General features: G+C 40.7%; 1 protein-coding gene across 2 annotated transcripts in view; it reads right to left on the reverse strand.

Moving 5' to 3' along the window:
• The window catches only part of LOC134533859 (solute carrier family 22 member 21-like), a 112137-nt gene that overhangs the window by 32119 nt on the left and 61519 nt on the right, over positions 1 to 18499 (reverse strand). The gene's annotated exons all lie outside the window — the stretch shown is intronic.

Here is an 18499-nt window from a genome sequence, read left to right on the forward strand (position 1 = left end):
ATATAAACATGACTTAGTATATTCGATTTGAGTACATAGGTATATGTAATGATTTAAGCATGCTCCATTATAAACCCTTTTTGTATGTTTACGGATCACTACGAGTAATAGGCAAGTTTTTCGAAAGTTCGATTCCAGGCGATTCGTCTACTCTGAGAGCAGATATTGGACACGCGCGTTAACCAGTTTAAATAAAATAAAATTCAATAGTGCATAAAATAATTAATTGTTTGAACTACGTTTTAAAAGATTAAAAACAAAATAATATATCAAAAGTGTGAGGGGTAATTACAAAGAATAATATGAAAAATATTACTACGTCGAGGTACGTGGCGAATTGATATGATAGGAAATACAAGAAACTACGATTAGAATAAAAAAAAAGCTTGTGACAGTTACTAAAAGCCGCCTCTCTTCGGTCCTTAACGAAACATACTCTGCAGTGAGAGGAAGGAAGCTAAGATGGCGGATGTCACCCGGCCTAGTTTTTAATTTCTCATTTACGCAGCGTATTCACGTTAAAAATCCGTGGTCGTGTTCTGACACAGCCTACGCCAATTTTTTTTAAAAATTTTTTATTTGAAGAGACATCCTACAGTAGAGCTTCCGTATTGAATTTAATGTCTCAACATGGCATAGGACCTACTAATGTCAACACGTACCATAGGAAAAAAATGTTTTTTTTCCAATAAATAAACAGATTATAATGTTTTTTTAATGTATCGCTGTAACACAACATATTTTTTCTTAAAACCAAGTTTTAAGGGTAAAAAAAATTGATTTCGTACACCTAACAAAAATATACAATTCAGTTAGCGAAAATATTTCGTGGAGTCAACATAATATTTTCTAATATAATATATTTGTTTGAAACAGCTGTACGTTTTTTTCCGCTATATATAAACAAATATTTCTCTGTGTGTGGACTGGTGTAATAATTATAACTACAGTTGTAGAGTCGTAGCCTGTTAGTAAACATCGGGCTCTGACGGGATTTTATAAAAGCTCGGTAGGGTAATTATCTATTGATGTCCATTCGTTAAAGAAATTTTGGATACAAACGTTTGATACCGAACCTTAATGTGTTGCACTGCGCGAACTCAAAGTTACAGTACGAGTGGGCAGGGCCGGCGCGTCCATATAGGCGAACTAGGCAACCGCCTAGGGCGCCAAGTAGCTGGGGGCGGCGCAGCACGACACATAACGGCTGGAATAAGTAGTATATAACAGGGGCTCCGGCGCCAGGATTCAGGATGTGGTGCCTGTGGTGCCGACCGCCATCTTGGATTGTGACGTCACGGCGGCCATCTTGGATTCAAAAATTCCTCAAAATTCCTCAAAAATGACTCAAAATGACTCAAAAATTCCCGTTTTAAGAAAAAAATTCCCGTTTTCGAGGGAAAAATTCCCGTTTCGAGGGAAAATTTCCCGTATTATTCAGTAAAAATCCCAGAGGCTAGAAATGTCCTGATAGAGGCTTAAGCATCCTTAACTCAAGCCTCAGTTAAGCCTCTATCAGGATGTGACCTTGACCTTTGACCTTGACCTTGACCCCGACGGCCATTTTGGATACGCCATCTTGGCAGCCGTAATTTTGTTTTCTCGAACATTCCGGCCTTGTGTTTTCCGCCATTTTGGATGATGACATCACCGTTGCATTTTCCATTACGCCCGCCATCTTGAAAATCCGCAATTTTTATGTTAGAAAATCGGGAAAATTTTTAAAAATCATTAAAAAAATTATTTAATCGAATAAATAATAAAAATCTTAACAACCACTGTTGCAGTTATCGTTACGGTCGCCATCTTGGATTATATAAATGTTGCATATTTCGTTACACACGCCATCTTGGTTGAGTACCATGTCATTCTTACACTTTACGTTACGACCGCCATATTGGATCTTATTAATGTTGCAATTATCGTTATGGTCGCCATCTTGAAATTTAGACACATTCTTGGAAACCCGTAATTTTAATGTTAGAAAATCGGAAAAAAATCCAAAATTCATCAAAAAATTAACTTAATATAATTATGATTGATTATATCGATTCCCGTCCTAGGTTCGAAACCGGTGAGGTCAAAGATTAAAAAAAAACATCAGATCCTTCCTCCACAGAAGCCACCTACAGACTGACCTACCATCACCAATAACAAGGTATTTACCATAAGCTGGTATGACGTCATGTCCGCCATCTTGTCTTTATCCGCTGGAGGCAGCCATCTTGTTTTCGTCTGCTAAAGTGTGCTAGCGACATGTTAGTATAATTTTCTCTTCTCCATATCTTTAACCTTGACTGCTGGCATTAAACTTTGACCTTGACCTTGAACTTTGACCTTGACCTTGAAATTTGACATAGGCTTTAAAATTTTTACCGTGACCTTGATCTTTGACCTTGACCTTGATTTTTGACTTTGATGAACATCATGGATCCGTCATTGTATGTTCAGTTCATGCTACCAGGAGCTACCACATGCTAGTGGTCATTGCTACCATCATGTTTTCGTCTGCTGGAGGACACGATATTGTGTACTCGTCTTACCATCATGCTAGTTTTATTCTAACCTGCTACAGTGCAGTAATAATTTATTACTACTGAGGTGCCCGCCATCTTGAAATTCGACCGCCATCTCGAAATCATGTAATTATTTAGCTAGAAATGCGGGAAAAATTCCAAAAGATTCCGAAAAAAAATCAATTATTAATTTACAAATTGAATCGATGGATTCCTGTCCACGGTTCGATTCTTGACCAGTGGCAGTTGTAACTAATTATTAAATAAATTTTAGATTCTGTTTTCCATTACCTTTCGAGGAGTTTATTAATCATTCACTCTACGAAAAACAACTCAAGTCAATATACCTGACCAACGAATTAATACAGTGCCGATTAGCCTATAATGAAAGTCTAATTTTTCAATAATCTGAATAACATATAAGCCGTTCATGTACAAAGCCACACATACAGGCCAATTGTCTTCAGACCATGAGACCGAGTCATGTCATTATCAGACGTATAGGCTAGTCATTTCAGGACCGCATGACCTTCGTCGTTAGCTAATTATATTCAATTAATCCATCGTGACATTTTTATACATTCTAAAGGACCAAGTAACCTTGAAAAATATTTTAGTAACACCAAGAGGTTTTAAACTAGTACATATTCAATCACAACATTTTGTACTACGCGCAATCATCAAAAAGGAAGCACCAACAACGAAAAGGCAGCACCGCCAACAAAAAGACAGATCATTTGGAAGCACCGACAAGGTAAAGGCAGCACCGCCAACGAAAAGGCAGCACATTTGGAAGCACCGCCAACGAAAAGGCGGCACATTTGGAAGCACCGCCATCGAAAAGGCGGCACATTTGGAAGCACCGACATCGAAAAGGCAGCACATTTGGAAGCACCGACAACGAAAAGGCAGCACCGCCAAAGAAAAGGCAGCACATTTGGAAGCACCGACAACGAAAAGGCAGCACCGCCAAAGAAAAGGCAGCACATTTGGAAGCACCGACAACGAAAAGGCAGCACATTTGGAAGCACCGCCATCGAAAAGGCGGCACATTTGGAAGCATCGACATCGAAATGGCAGCACCATAATCGAAAAGGCAGCACATTTGTCATTGACTCCAATATTCATTGGCTGCAGGAATTCGCTCGCTCCAATATTCATTGGCTCCAATATTTATTGGCTCCAATATTCATTGACTTCAATATTCATTGTCTCCAATACTCATCGGCTCCAATATTCATGGGCTCCAATATCAATTGGCTCCAATTGCTCCAAATGCTCCAATATTCATTGAATCCAATATTCATCGGTTCCAATATTCATCGGCTCCAATATTCATCGGCTCCAATATTCATCGGCTCCAATATTCATCGGCTCCAATATTCATCGGCTCCAATATTCATCGGCTCCAATATTCATCGGCTCCAATATTCATCGGCTCCAATATTCATCGGCTCCAATATTCATCGGCTTTAATATTCATCGGCTCCAATATTCATCGACTCCAATATTCATTGGCTCAATATTCATGGGCTCCAATATCAATTGGCTCCAATTGCTCCAAATGCTTCAATATTCATTGGCTCCATTAATTTGCTCGCTCCAATATTCTTTTGCTCCAATATTCATTGGCTCCAATATTCATTGGCTCCAATATTCATTGGCTCCAATTTCATTGGCTCCAATATTCATTGGCTCCAATATTCATTGGCTCCAATATTCATTGACTCCAATATTCATTGGCTCCAATATTCATTGGCTCCAATATTCATTGGTTCCAATATTCATTGGCTCAAATATTCATTGGCTCAAATATTCATGGGCTCCAATATTCATCGGCTCCAATATTCATGGGCTACAATATCAATTGGCTCCAATTGCTCCAAATGCTCCAATATTCATTGGCTCCAATATTCATTGGCTCCATTAATTCGCTCGCTCCAATATTCATTGGCTCCAATATAAATTGGCTCCAATTGCTCCAAATGCTCCAACAGGCTCAAAAAGGCTCCACTAGTCTTTTGACTCCAACAGTCATTTTGCTCCAATATTCATTGGCTCCATTATTAATTGACTCCAATATTCGTTGGCTCCAATATTCATTGGATACAATATTCATTGTCTCCATCAGTCATTGACACCAACAGTCTTTTGGTTCCAAAAGTCTTTTGACTCCAAATATATTTGACTAGAATTCTTCGAGTCTAAGAGACTATGAGGCCACATGGCTACGAGTCTAAAATGATCTAGCTGGTTACAAGTTATACATGGCTCGTGAGGCTACAGAGCTACGAAGCCTCTAGAAAACGAGTTTACGTGACTGCGTGGATACAGGAATACAAGTCTACATGACTACTTGACTACGAAGCTACGAAGCTACTCGTCTACAAGGCTCCAATTGTCACATCTGTCTTCGACGGAATTTTCTCTTTTGCTCCAACTGCACCATCAGCATTATTTTATAAGATTCTAAGGCTACTTGCTTACGTAGCTTCAAGTCTACGAGGCTCCAATGCATCATGACTACGAGAATACGACTCATGAGGTTACGAGACTATGCGATTGCATGTCTTCAAGGTTACGTGATCGCGAGGTTATAGGACTCCGAAGCTTCCAGAACGCATGGTTACGAGACTGCATGTCTAATTGGCCGCGCGGCTACGAAACTTCATGTCTCTAACTGTCTACAATAGCACTATTCAGTGGTGAGAGTTAATTTATCTCATGCAAAATATCCTGTTTAAAGTAGTGTCGATTATTGTCATCAGATGACATCATGTGTTGCTTGCAGGTAAATAATATTTATTTTTTTTATGCGGGATGCGGGATGCTCACTATCGATCGCAATAGAACGATGGCTTCGCTAGACTCTATGGAAAAGGAATTTTGTTCTTCCAGTCAGTGTTTCACAGATTTCTCAAAGCATATTATTAATTTGACTGAGTAATGATATTTTTTTTTAAATTCCACCTGATAAAAATATTGCAAGTTTTGATTTAGTAGCAGAAAGTAACGTATTAAATGTAACTCCAAATAAAATGTCATGTCTTGTTAGACAAAAAAAAATCCATGCAGAGAGCGGTTTATCAGAATAGTCAGAAGCACTTGAAGAAACCACAGGAATGATCGCAAAAACACGGGAAAAATTATCAAAATATTGACAAGAATAATCAGGAGCACACAAAGAAAACCATCATAATATTGGCAGGAATTATCAGGACCTCACGGAAATAACCACCATAATATTAACCAGATTAATCAGAAGCACTCAGAGAAAACCGCCACACGTTTTCTTTGTTATCATAAAATAAAAATATAAAAAATTTAAAAATAAAACAAATTTAAAATTTAAAACAAGAAAATTACAAAAAAATACATAAATAGATTCTGCTAGCTTGTAAACTTATCATTGTTGAGCAAAGATAGAGTTCAAGTACAAGCCAGAATTTTATGTATTTATTGTAATTTTTTTTGTTTTAAATTTTTAATTTATTTTATTTTTAAATTTTTTATATTTTTATTTTATGATAACAAAGAAAACGTGTGGCGGTTTTCTCTGAGTGCTTCTGATTAATCTGGTTAATATTATGGTGGTTATCTCCGTGAGGTCCTGATAATTCCTGCCAATATTATGATGGTTTTCTCTGTGTGCTCCTGATTATTCTTGTCAATATTTTGATAATTTTTCCCGTGTTTTTGCGATCATTCCTGTGGTTTCTTCAAGTGCTTCTGACTATTCTGATAAACCGCTCTCTGCATGGATTTTTTTTTGTCTAACGAGACATGACATTTTATTTGGAGTTACATTTAATTCGTTACTTTCTGCTACTAAATCAAAACTTGCAATATTTTTATCAGGTGGAATTTAAAAAAATATCATTACTCAGTCAAATTAACAATATGCTTTGAGAAATCTGTGAAACACTGACTGGAAGAACAAAATTCCTTTTCCATAGAGTCTAGCGAAGCCATCGTTCTATTGCGATCGATAGTGAGCATCCCGCATCCCGCATAAAAGAAATAAATATTATTTACCTGCAAGCAACACGTGATGTCATCTGATGACAATAATCGACACTACTTTAAACAGGATATTTTGCATGAGATAAATTAACTCTCACCACTGAATAGTGCTATTGTAGACAGTTCGAGACATGAAGTTTCGTAGCCGCGCGGCCAATTAGACATGCAGTCTCGTAACCATGCGTTCTGGAAGCTTCGTAGTCCTATAGCCTCGCGATCACGTAACCTTGAAGACATGCAATCGCATAGTCTCGTAACCTCATGAGTCGTATTCTCGTAGTCATGATGCATTGGAGCCTCGTAGACTTGAAGCTACGTAAGCAAGTAGCCTTAGAATCTTATAAAATAATGCTGATGGTGCAGTTGGAGCAAAAGAGAAAATTCCGTCGAAGACAGATGTGACAATTGGAGCCTTGTAGCTTCGTAGCTTCGTAGCTTCGTAGTCAAGTAGTCATGTAGACTTGTATTCCTGTACCCACGCAGTCACGTAAACTCGTTTTCTAGAGGCTTCGTAGCTCTGTAGCCTCACGAGCCATGTATAACTTGTAACCAGCTAGATCATTTTAGACTCGTAGCCATGTGGCCTCATAGTCTCTTAGACTCGAAGAATTCTAGCCAAATATATTTGGAGTCAAAATACTTTTGGAACCAAAAGACAGTTGGTGTCAATGACTGATGGAGACAATGACTATTGTATCCAATGAATATTGGAGCCAACGAATATTAGAGTCAATTAATAATGGAGCCAATGAATATTGGAGCAAAAAGACTGTTGGAGTCAAAAGACTGGTGGAGCCTTTTGGAGCCTGTTGGAGCATTTGGAGCAATTGGAGCTAATTTATATTGGAGCCAATTAATATTGGAGCCAATGAATATTGGAGCGAGCGAATTAATGAAGCCAATGAATATTGGAGCCAATTAATATTGGAGCATTTGGAGCAATTGGAGCTAATTGATATTGTAGCCCATGAATATTGGAGTCGATGAATATTAGAGCCGATGAATATTGGAGCCCATGAATATTTGAGCCAATGAATATTTGAGCCAATGAATATTGGAACCAATGAATATTGAAGCCAATGAATATTGGAGTCAATATATATTGGAGCCAATGAATATTGGAGCCAATGAATATTGGAGCCAAAAAATATTGGAGCGAGCATATTAATGGAGCCAATAAATATTGGAGCCAATGAATATTGAAGCATTTGGAGCAATTGAAGCCAATTGATATTGGAGCCCACGAATATTGGAGCCAATGAATATTGGAGTCGATGAATATTGGAGCCGATGAATATTGGAGCCGATGAATATTGGAGCCGATGAATATTGGAGCCGATGAATATTGGAGCCGATGAATATTGGAGCCGATGAATATTGGAGCCGATGAATATTGGAGCCGATGAATATTGGAGCCGATGAATATTGGAGCCGATGAAATTTGGAGCCGATGAATATTGGAGCCGATGAATATTGGAGCCGATGAATATTGGAGTCAATGAATATTGGAGCATTTGGAACAATTGGAGCCAATTGATATTGGAGCCCATGAATATTGGAGCCAATGAATATTGGAGCCGATAAGTATTGGAGACAATGAATATTGATGTCAATGAATATTGGAGCCAATGAATATTGGAGCCAATGAATATTGGAGCGAGCGAATTCCTGCAGCCAATGAATATTGGAGTCAATGACAAATGTGCTGCCTTTTCGATGATGGTGCTACCATTTCGATGTCGATGCTTCCAAATGTGCTGCCTTTTCGATGTCAGTGCTTCCAAATGTGCCGCCTTTTCGATGGCGGTGCTTCCAAATGTGCTGCCTTTTCGTTGGCGGTGCTGCCTTTACCTTGTCGGTGCTTTCCAATTGATTTGTCTTTTTGTTGGCGGTGCTGCCTTTTCGTTGTTGGTGCTTCCTTTTTGATGATTGCGCGTAGTACAAAATGTTGTGATTGAATATGTACTAGTTTAAAACCTCTTGGTGTTACTAAAATATTTTTCAAGGTTACTTGGTCCTTTAGAATGTATAAAAATGTCACGATGGATTAATTGAATATAATTAGCTAACGACGAAGGTCATGCAGTCCTGAAATGACTAGCCTATACGTCTGATAATGACATGACTCGGTCTCATGGTCTGAAGACAATTGGCCTGTATGTGTGGCTTTGTACATGAACGGCTTATATGTTATTCAGATTATTGAAAAATTAGACTTTTATTATAGGCTAATCGGCACTGTATTAATTCGTTGGTCAGGTATATTGACTTGAGTTGTTTTTCGTAGAGTGAATGATTAATAAACTCCTCGAAAGGTAATGGAAAACAGAATCTAAAATTTATTTAATAATTAGTTACAACTGCCACTGGTCAAGAATCGAACCGTGGACAGGAATCCATCGATTCAATTTGTAAATTAATAATTGATTTTTTCGGAATCTTTTGGAATTTTTCCCGCATTTCTAGCTAAATAATTACATGATTTCGAGATGGCAGTCGAATTTCAAGATGGCGGGCACCTCAGTAGTAATAAATTATTACTGCACTGTAGCAGGTTAGAATAAAACTAGCATGATGGTAAGACGAGTACACAATATCGTGTCCTCCAGCAGACGAAAACATGATGGTAGCAATGACCACTAGCATGTGGTAGCTCCTGGTAGCATGAACTGAACATACAATGACGGATCCATGAATTTCATCTAGGTCAAAGATCAAGGTCACGGTAAAAATTTTAAGGCCTAGGTCAAATTTCAAGGTCAAGGTCAAAGATCAAGGTCACGGTAAAATTATTAAGGCCTATGTCAAATTTCAAGGTCAAGGTCAAAGTTCAAGGTCAAGGTCAAAGTTTAATGCCAGCAGTCGAGGTTAAAGGTATGGAGAAGAGAAAATTATACTAACATGTCGCTAGCACACTTTAGCAGACGAAAACAAGATGGCTGCCTCCAGCGGACAAAGACAAGATGGCGGACATGACGTCATACCAGCTTATGGTAAATACCTTGTTATTGGTGATGGTAGGTCAGTCTGTAGGTGGCTTCTGTGGAGGAAGGATCTGATGTTTTTTTTTAATCTTTGACCTCACCGGTTTCGAACCTAGGACGGGAATCGATATAATCAATCATAATTATATTAAGTGAATTTTTTGATGAATTTTGGATTTTTTTCCGATTTTCTAACATTAAAATTACGGATTTCCAAGAATGCGTCTAAATTTCAAGATGGCGACCATAACGATAATTGCAACATTAATAGGATCCAATATGGCGGTCGTAACGTAAAGTGTAAGAATGACATGGAACTCAACCAAGATGGCGTGTGTAACGAAATATGCAACATTTATATAATCCAAGATGGCGACCGTAACGATAACTGCAACAGTGGTTGTTAAGATTTTTATTATTTATTCGATTAAATAATTTTTTTAATGATTTTTAAAATTTTTCCCGATTTTCTAACATAAAAATTGCGGATTTTCAAGATGGCGGGCGTAACGGAAAATGCAACGGTGACGTCATCATCCAAAATGGCGGAAAACACAAGGCCGGAATGTTCGAGAAAACAATATTACGTCATCCAAGATGGCGGATCCAAAATGGCCGTCGGGGTCAAGGTCAAGGTCAAAGGTCAAGGTCAAAGGTCAAGGTCATATCCTGATAGAGGCTTAACTGAGGCTTGAGTTAAGGATGCTTAAGCCTCTATCAGGACATTTCTGGCCTCTGGGATTTTTACGGAATAAAACGGGAATTTTTCCCTCGAATCGGAATTTTTCCCTCGAAAACGGGAATTTTTTTCTTAAAACGGGAATTTTTGAGTCATTTTGAGTCATTTTTGAGGTATTTTGAGGAATTTTTGAATCCAAGATGGCCGCCGTGACGTCACAATCCAAGATGGCGGTCGGCACCACAGGCACCACATCCTGAATCCTGACGCCGGAGCCCCTATTATATACTACTGATATAATATGTTTAACGATTATTGAAACTAGATGAAAATGGATTTTTGTAACAGTTTGGAATGTTTATATTGATATAAGTAATTATTTAAAGTCCACGGTGACCTGTTTATGATTTGTAATAAGTAAAAAAAAAAAAAAAAAAACCACAAGCCTGCTTACATTTGATTGTTGACAACATCTTAGGCGCTTACATGATGTATTTTGAGGCAAGGACAATTTTTTTTTGCGGTGTCCGGCGAGTTTTGGGGGGGTGGGGAAGGGGGGGCATTAAGGTTTTTCGCCTAGGGCGCCAATTTACCTTGCACCGGCCCTGCGAGTGGGAGTTTCGGAAGAGCCACGTCCTCGCTCAGGGCCGACTTCCTGCCATTCAGGTGTCGACATGCCTCGCCGCTTCGCGCCGGCGATTACCCGCGGAAATTGCGAGTTCGACGGCTAGCCGCGGACCCCGCCCCTCGCGTTCCGGGAAATCCACACAAACCATAGAGTAGATACCAGCGCAGAGTGGACACTCGGATGCTGGCGAATCTTCCTTCCCCCCTCCTCCTTCCCGTGACAGAAGCCGCCGTTTATGCCCGGAATGTCAGGTCATCTGCCCGAGCCTGTGTGGACCACATTATCATCACGTCATTGAATTTTTTAAGAGAATAAATATCAAATGAAAGGATTAACCGAATTTAACGTATGATTCTTGCTCGCTCGCTCGCCAGAGTTGAGAGACAGAATTTTAAGACGCCACTGCTTGCTTCCATTTACTCCGGACGTGTTAACCAAAGTGTGGGAAGAATTTGGACTTTAAAGGTTGGATGTGTGCCGTTTAACTAAAGGTGCACATATTGAATATTTGTAAGATGAACTAAGTTAGTTTACCTTCAATTTTGTGTGTGATTTGTAGGGCCATGCACATTTCGCGGAAAAGATACCGAGGCCAGCTGAAAGTTACTAAAACACTGTAAGTAGTATAGAATAGGGCATACTGGGACTGGGTTCTGGGTGTGGTGCCGGTGCCGGTGTCCGCCATCTTGGATTGTGACGTCACGGCGGCCATCTTGGATGGTTGTGACCTTGACCTTTGACCTTGACCTTGACCCCGGCGGCCATTTTGGATCCGCCATCTTGGATCCGCCATTTTGGATGACGTCATTGTGTGTTCTCGAAAATTCCGGTGATGTGTTTTCCGCCATATTGGATGATGACGTCACCGTTGCATTTTCCGTTACGGCCGCCATCTTTAACTTTTTTATTTATTATCCGATTTTAATGAAATTTTTTTTAAAAAATATAAAAAAATTAATTCAATAAAATTTTAATAAAATATTTATAAAAATTATACTTTTACGACACGGAGTTTGGAGTCCTCGGTTCGAACTCGGTGAGGGCAAAAAAAAATTAAAAATGGCGACAGGCTCCTTCCTCAATGGTGGGTGCTAGCAGACTGACTCCCACCACTTTTTTTAAAGCATATATATCGTCACCTAGTATGACGTCATGTCCGCCATCTTGTCTTCGTTGCTGGAGACCACCATCTTGTTTTCGGCCGCTAGAGTACGCTGACGCCATGTTAGTTTAACTCTTACCCGCTAGAGTGCAGTAATCATTTATTACTAAGGTGCCCGCCATCTTGAAATTTGGCCGCCATCTTGAAAATCCGTAATTATTTAGCTAGAAATTCGGGAAAAGTTCCAAAATTCATTAAATAAATCACTCATTAACTTACATATTGATTCGATGGATTCCTGTCCTCGGTTCGATACCCGATCGATGCAATAATGTTTAATTTTATGTAAAAAATAATAATTTCAATAAACCATGTTCAAAATTCATTAAATAAATTTGTAATCTATATACTGATTGATTAGATCGACTAAGGTCCTTGGTTTGATCCCAGGATGATACCAAACAACTTTAATACTTTAAAAAAGTACCACTAAAGTGACAGGTTTGAGAAAATAAAAACACCGCAAGTTCTATTAAAAAAATTTTTATTACATACATACTACACTAATACAAGTACAAAAAAAAATACACAGACAAATTACTAAAGCCTTGTGGATTTCTCGACTGAAACAGTCTTCTTACTATACAGACTAAGTCCTTTACATGACTTTAAATGTCTATTCAGTTTATCAGGTCGACATATTGGTACACCACAATTTTCACACAAAGCAGTATTATCGACTTCATTAAAAGGACAGTGATATATTTCGTGTCGTTGTGCACTCTGAATATTTACCAATGTTTTGTTACATAATATACAGCTTGATTCCGATGAACGTACAGCCAGTCTATCACAATTCCTGAGGTGTCGTTTTAATCTTCCATATTGTACAAACTTGCTTAAACATCTGTTGCACTGATATTTAATGCGTTCAGAGTTATTACTACAATTGTGTATTACATAATCACGTAATTTCAAGTTTTTGATCTTCTCGCAGTACGTGCAGCCGGATGATGGAACACCGTTGGATGCACCTTTCTTCATCAATGCCACTGGAACTGTTGACAACCATTGTAACACTGCTGACATGTTAACTTCTGAAGCCGTTGAGGTCTGCTCTGCAGAAGATGTTGCACGCGTCGAAATCTCCCGCTGTGCTGAGAGAGCAGGTGTAGCTGTAGACATCGTTGTCATCGGGCTCTGCACTGATGATGGTAGACCTTCGATCCAGGTTGGTGTTGATACTGGTAATGATGCCATCGAGTTCTCAAGAATAGATAGATACTGGTCCATTATGTTATACAAGTCTAACTATCCGAGCCGTTCATCACCGCAGCCAGAGACGGACTGAAGTCCATATCACCTGGGGTCTCACTTATATAGTCTCATTAGCCGGTACAACACATGAGTCAAATCAATAACCATGTTCATTATACGTCTCGGAACATTTTTTATAATGACGATGTAAGCTATCGAGACGTGAAATTAGTTTATTGCACTTTTTGCACTGAAACAGTATTCTTTGAGCATTATTCTGACAGCTGCTTCTTTCATGTCTGCGCACATTTGAAGTTCTAGTAAATGATGCGTCACAGTATTTGCACTGACGCAATGTACGCTCTTCATGAATTGAAGTCTGTAATGCAGATGGTGAAACTTCAGCTGATGATGGAACAGCACGTATCGTTGTCTCCTCTGCAGCAGGTATCGGGATCTCCACCGCCGCCGTGGTCTCCTCTGCAGTCGGAATCGGGATCTCCGACTCCATCATCGATGCTGTCATCGAGGTCCCAGCTGCTGTCGGTAAACATTCTATTCCGGTCGACATAACTAAATCTCACGAAACTTAATGGAGAGAGCACGTCCGTACTGCACCGCGACCAGAGGTGAACTGCGGGTCCAGTCGTCTGAACCTCGCTTATATACCTGTGGTCTACTGGTATACCTCATGAGTCAAAATAATGTCTGTATTTAAAAAAATTTTATTAGGTACCTAAAAATTGTAGAAATAAAAAGCATACGAGTTCAAGTTTTACACATTTATTTATAAAAATTACACAAATACATATTAGGTTAAGGAATCAAGCATTTTCACAAGCAAAGTCTTTAATGCCGCACGAACTGACACGTCGACTCCGGTCCCAACTGGTTCGTTGACTCCGGTTCCAACTGGTTCGTTGACTCCGGTTCCAACTGGTTCGCCGGTCATGGTATCAGGAACACAGGTTTCCAGCTGGTCATCTTCTGTGACGTTGACAACTCCGACAAGACATGGTCGGTGACGTCTGTGACCACGTCTACGCCTGGGCTTTGGCTCAGTGCTAGTTGGGACAGATTCACTGCCTGAACTGCGACGACGAGACACACACCGTTTGAACGTCTGCGTAGAAGCATCACAGGTCGCAACAGGTTGCAACACGTCCATGTTTGGTGTTGCACGTGCAGAAGAGGCGACTACCTCAGCGATGCTAGCAGGAAGGATTGTGTGTGGTCTCATGTGATAGACGGCACAGTTTCCAGGTTCGCGACAATCTACCAGCTGCTGAGTCGGTTCGTAGGACACAGGAAAGTGCGCAAACCGCCAATGCTGAGCGCCTCCATCGCAGGTTTCTGTATATGTACGTAGATACCCGGAATCCCAGTAGCTGTACTCGACACTGCTGAAGCTAGGTCTTGCGCTCACGTACACGTTAGCAGGATGAAACGTAAACATCTTCTTGCGGGTAGAACGACAACTGAAGGCACGTACGTATGTACGTCATTTATATATATGCAGGCTCCTACTAACATTGAGTGTGCCATTTCTGCATTAGCTGCGAGTTTGTACAGGCAGAGACACGTTCAAACTTGTCACATGGCTGCATGTCGTATATTGCACTAAGCTTGCGCAGGGAAGGACAGCCGTAGTCGGTCTGTATATCTACGATTTCAGCTGCTCCGTCGTCACACAACTTGCTCAGCCATTTCTTCTGTTCAGGTCCGGCAACGTAGATTATTTCGTTTTGAACTAGTAAATCTCCAATAGTGTTTTTCACTTGATGGTACGGAATTTTTCCTTCGTCCCACTCCAGGCCATGGTAGTATTTACATAGCCATTCGTTCGACCGTTTGCTTTTTTCGTCTAGTAGTTTCCACGGATACGGAGGTCGGAAGCTGCGGGTTCGAGTCTTGTCTCCAGAGGTGACGCTAATTTCCTTGAGCACGAATCCATTTTGACTCTGGAAACCTTGCAGGTTGCAGTACATCTTGTCGCTAGCAATGCTCGGTCGTAACTAAATTAACATCGAAAACGAAACAGTATTTATGTCAGAATTTTCACAAGTTTGTCTCGACAATTGTACGAAGCAAGCCGATCGTGAAGTATCAGACAAAAAGCATAGGTGTTTGGTGGAATATTTCCGCTAGTCGTTATCTCGATCCTACAGTCGATGATGTTTGAATTTATTCGATCATCCTGTTTGGAAACGTCAAACACCATTAACGGTGCCTTGTTCTTGAAACTGTCGGGACTCAGTATCGGTGACTGTCTCCGCCCATAGTAAGCTTGCTGAAACTTGGCATACATTTGATATGCTAGAAGGAATCTTCCACTTTCAAAGTCCATGTTAATGTCAACGTACGGATAACTTTCGCTGTTTAAAAATATTTTTACATTGCGTATTTGACAGTTATCGAATACGGAGCGACTTACTCCTGCATTGAGCTGTCTTCCGGTCTGAAGCCCGACGATGATGTATCTTGGTTTTTCCGTAGCGAAGCTGGACTTTACTATCCAATTGATACGCTGACTATGAGGCAAGCCAGGATAAGTTTCCAGGCTCCAGGATCGGAATGGCACATCGAAATTCTTGCCATTTTCTAAGTTCTTCAACATCTTGACTCGTTCAACGGTGCTCACTTGGATGTGGGGCAGCATCCACTCGATAGACTGTAGTGTTAGCGAGACATCTTGAGGGTTTTCTGCAGCGGCGACAATTGCATTAATGTGCGTGTTGGCTAGAAGCAGTACGAGCTCTTGTTTCGAATTAATGATTATATGCTTGTAGTCCTCAGCGAATCCAAGAAGCATGGATAGAGGAACACAAACTTCGAACTTCCCTTCGGCATAAACCGGAAGCTTATATTCATCCTCGAGAGCCCAACCGGCCATCTTTGCAGCAGACAGTTCATTTGGCGTGAGCGAAAGGTAATTTTTCATAGCAGATGTTATGCCTACATCTCTCGTCTGGTCTACCTCGACACCATTGAGTACATAAGTAATGCGCTCGATTAGGTGAAGAATACCATTGCAGGATATTGACGTCGTTGTCGGATGCGTACCATCCGCTTTTGTAAGCGTGCCTCTTATACGTAGAAATGACTGCGAAGGTAAAGTACAAATATCTTGGTGCTGTACTGCAATGCGTACTTCCGATGGTAGTGCGTACGGTCCGAGCAGGAAAGGCTGGTACTCGTGCAATTCCATTTTCGTAATGCTATCATCAAAAATGACCGGATCTTCCACGTTGAGGATTTCGTCTTCCATATTTTTTCGGCACTTGTCCAATACTGAGAAGATACTTTATGTTGTCAGGTGTTAATGCACCGATGTCTGGTAGAGAACTGTTCTTGTTCACGCCAATACGATTTCTTTTATAACTGTTCGGTGTTACGAACTTTATGCCCATCGCTTCAAGTGCAGACGTAATGTAATTTCTTCGTCTTGAAAATTCACCAATCGTCCTCGCTGGTCAACGATTCGGACAACGACTTCGTGTGCGCACTTCACGACGACTGGAACGTAAATGATACTTTGCGGTACTTCGACCAGTTTATATCCTGGCGGGACCATCGGCGAAAACTCGTGCAGCATGTTGCTTAGTCTTCCGTTGAGATACGTTCCACTTGCCAAATTACAGTTTATTCTTATGACATTCACAGGTAAAATGTTTACTGCGCGCGTAAATTCGTACGTTCTTCCCGTATCATAAACCTTTGATTCGAATCCGAGCATCGTACCTATGGTGCCAGGTTTCGTAAAGTCGACATTTTCACTGCATGTTAGAATGCTTTTTTGAGTGTTTGGATTTCCACGCAGTTGAAAGTCTACATCCTGTGGTAACATATCCCTGATGTAATTTGCAATGTCGTCAATTTCGTAAGAGCCAACAGGTAACCGTATTTCATGAGCGGTCCCATCGCTTTTCAGGAAGCAGATCTTGCAGTTTTCCTCGTCAATGTTCGGTATGGCATTATACGTTTGAAAATCTACGAGTCCGATACACCATTCTCCGTCTAAATCCAGAGGCGGGAAATGAACCGCCCGCAGCTCAGATGCGTGACCTGTCAGAGTAAGTGTTATCGACATGACTAATAAATTATCGTCACTGCACAACCTTTAAGTAGCAATTTTTTTTATTTGTCAGCTAATTTTTGTTTGTTAAAAAGCGAAGACACAAGTGTCCGCAGTTTGTTTGATTAGGCTTCTGTTCCGTTTCGTAATTGTAAAACAACGTAGTGGACCGGCCCAGGTACCGCCTAAGTTCGGGCGGAGGGCGTAGATTACCGAAACTGTCGTAGTAAGTAGCTTTTTTTCCAGACTTTATGTACGCCACCCAGTGCGTGCCGCGACCCGCCGACGTGTCTAAATTAATTATGGCGCACTCACGTGTCTTTGGCTTGCTGGGTAAAGTGTCTCGCATAAACACGCCGCGGAAATTTGGTATTTTAAGTTTTCGAGCGTACTTTATTAAATCTACGTTGGTGAGCGGTCGTTTCGGTAGGGAACTTAGGATTTTCTCTTTACACGTTTCTTTCTCATGCCTCGTCCTGTCTTGTGAGGATGCAAGTACAGTCCTGCGCCGTTTTTTTTACCGATGGCAATGGCTTCCATGCTGGCATTGTGTCGCTGTGCTTCTTTTAACTGCTTGCGCTCATTCTTCGAAGTGTTGACTGCCCGCACTATACCGCTCGTTGCACCGATAAGGCCTCCGAGAGCACCCAATGCAGGCAAAAGCAAAGGAAGAAATCCTCCTATAATCTTCTTGTCGAGAGTCTGTAGTTTTTGCTTGGCTTTTTGCACGCCTGCACCGATCTTGCGCTTCTTGGTCTTGCGTGAGTTAGTCTTTGACTTGATGTAGCTGGTTCGACGAGCACCCATTCCTAATTTCGTCTTTGCCTTCATGATTTTAGATACGCCCCACGCTGCGATTTTCTCTCCTAGTCCCGCGTCCCGCGATTTGCTTATTACCTCGGCTTCCTGTGCCAATATCTGATATGCTCTGTGCCTAGATTCCAGATCCTTGCTTAATGAATATGCGATATCGTGCTGCTTGCACTTTTCGTCGAGAGAATTAATGCCCACGTCACCTCGAGCTAACCTTTTCGCTAGTTTCGTGCCGGGGCCGCAGAATCTGTAGCCGGGAATGTGTAGCTCGAATGGCAGATTGTTTATCAGCGAGTTCACGAGTCCTGCACCGCTGTGTTTTTTGTTCTTACCTCTTCGAGTCATTACGCACAACTGACCAGAAAGTATAAATGTGTTTGATTTTATACAATTACTTTAGTACAATGCAGGTCGTCAAGCAA

Source organism: Bacillus rossius, chromosome 7 (genome assembly GCF_032445375.1).
Source record: "Bacillus rossius redtenbacheri isolate Brsri chromosome 7, Brsri_v3, whole genome shotgun sequence".
Taxonomy (NCBI): domain Eukaryota; kingdom Metazoa; phylum Arthropoda; class Insecta; order Phasmatodea; family Bacillidae; genus Bacillus; species Bacillus rossius.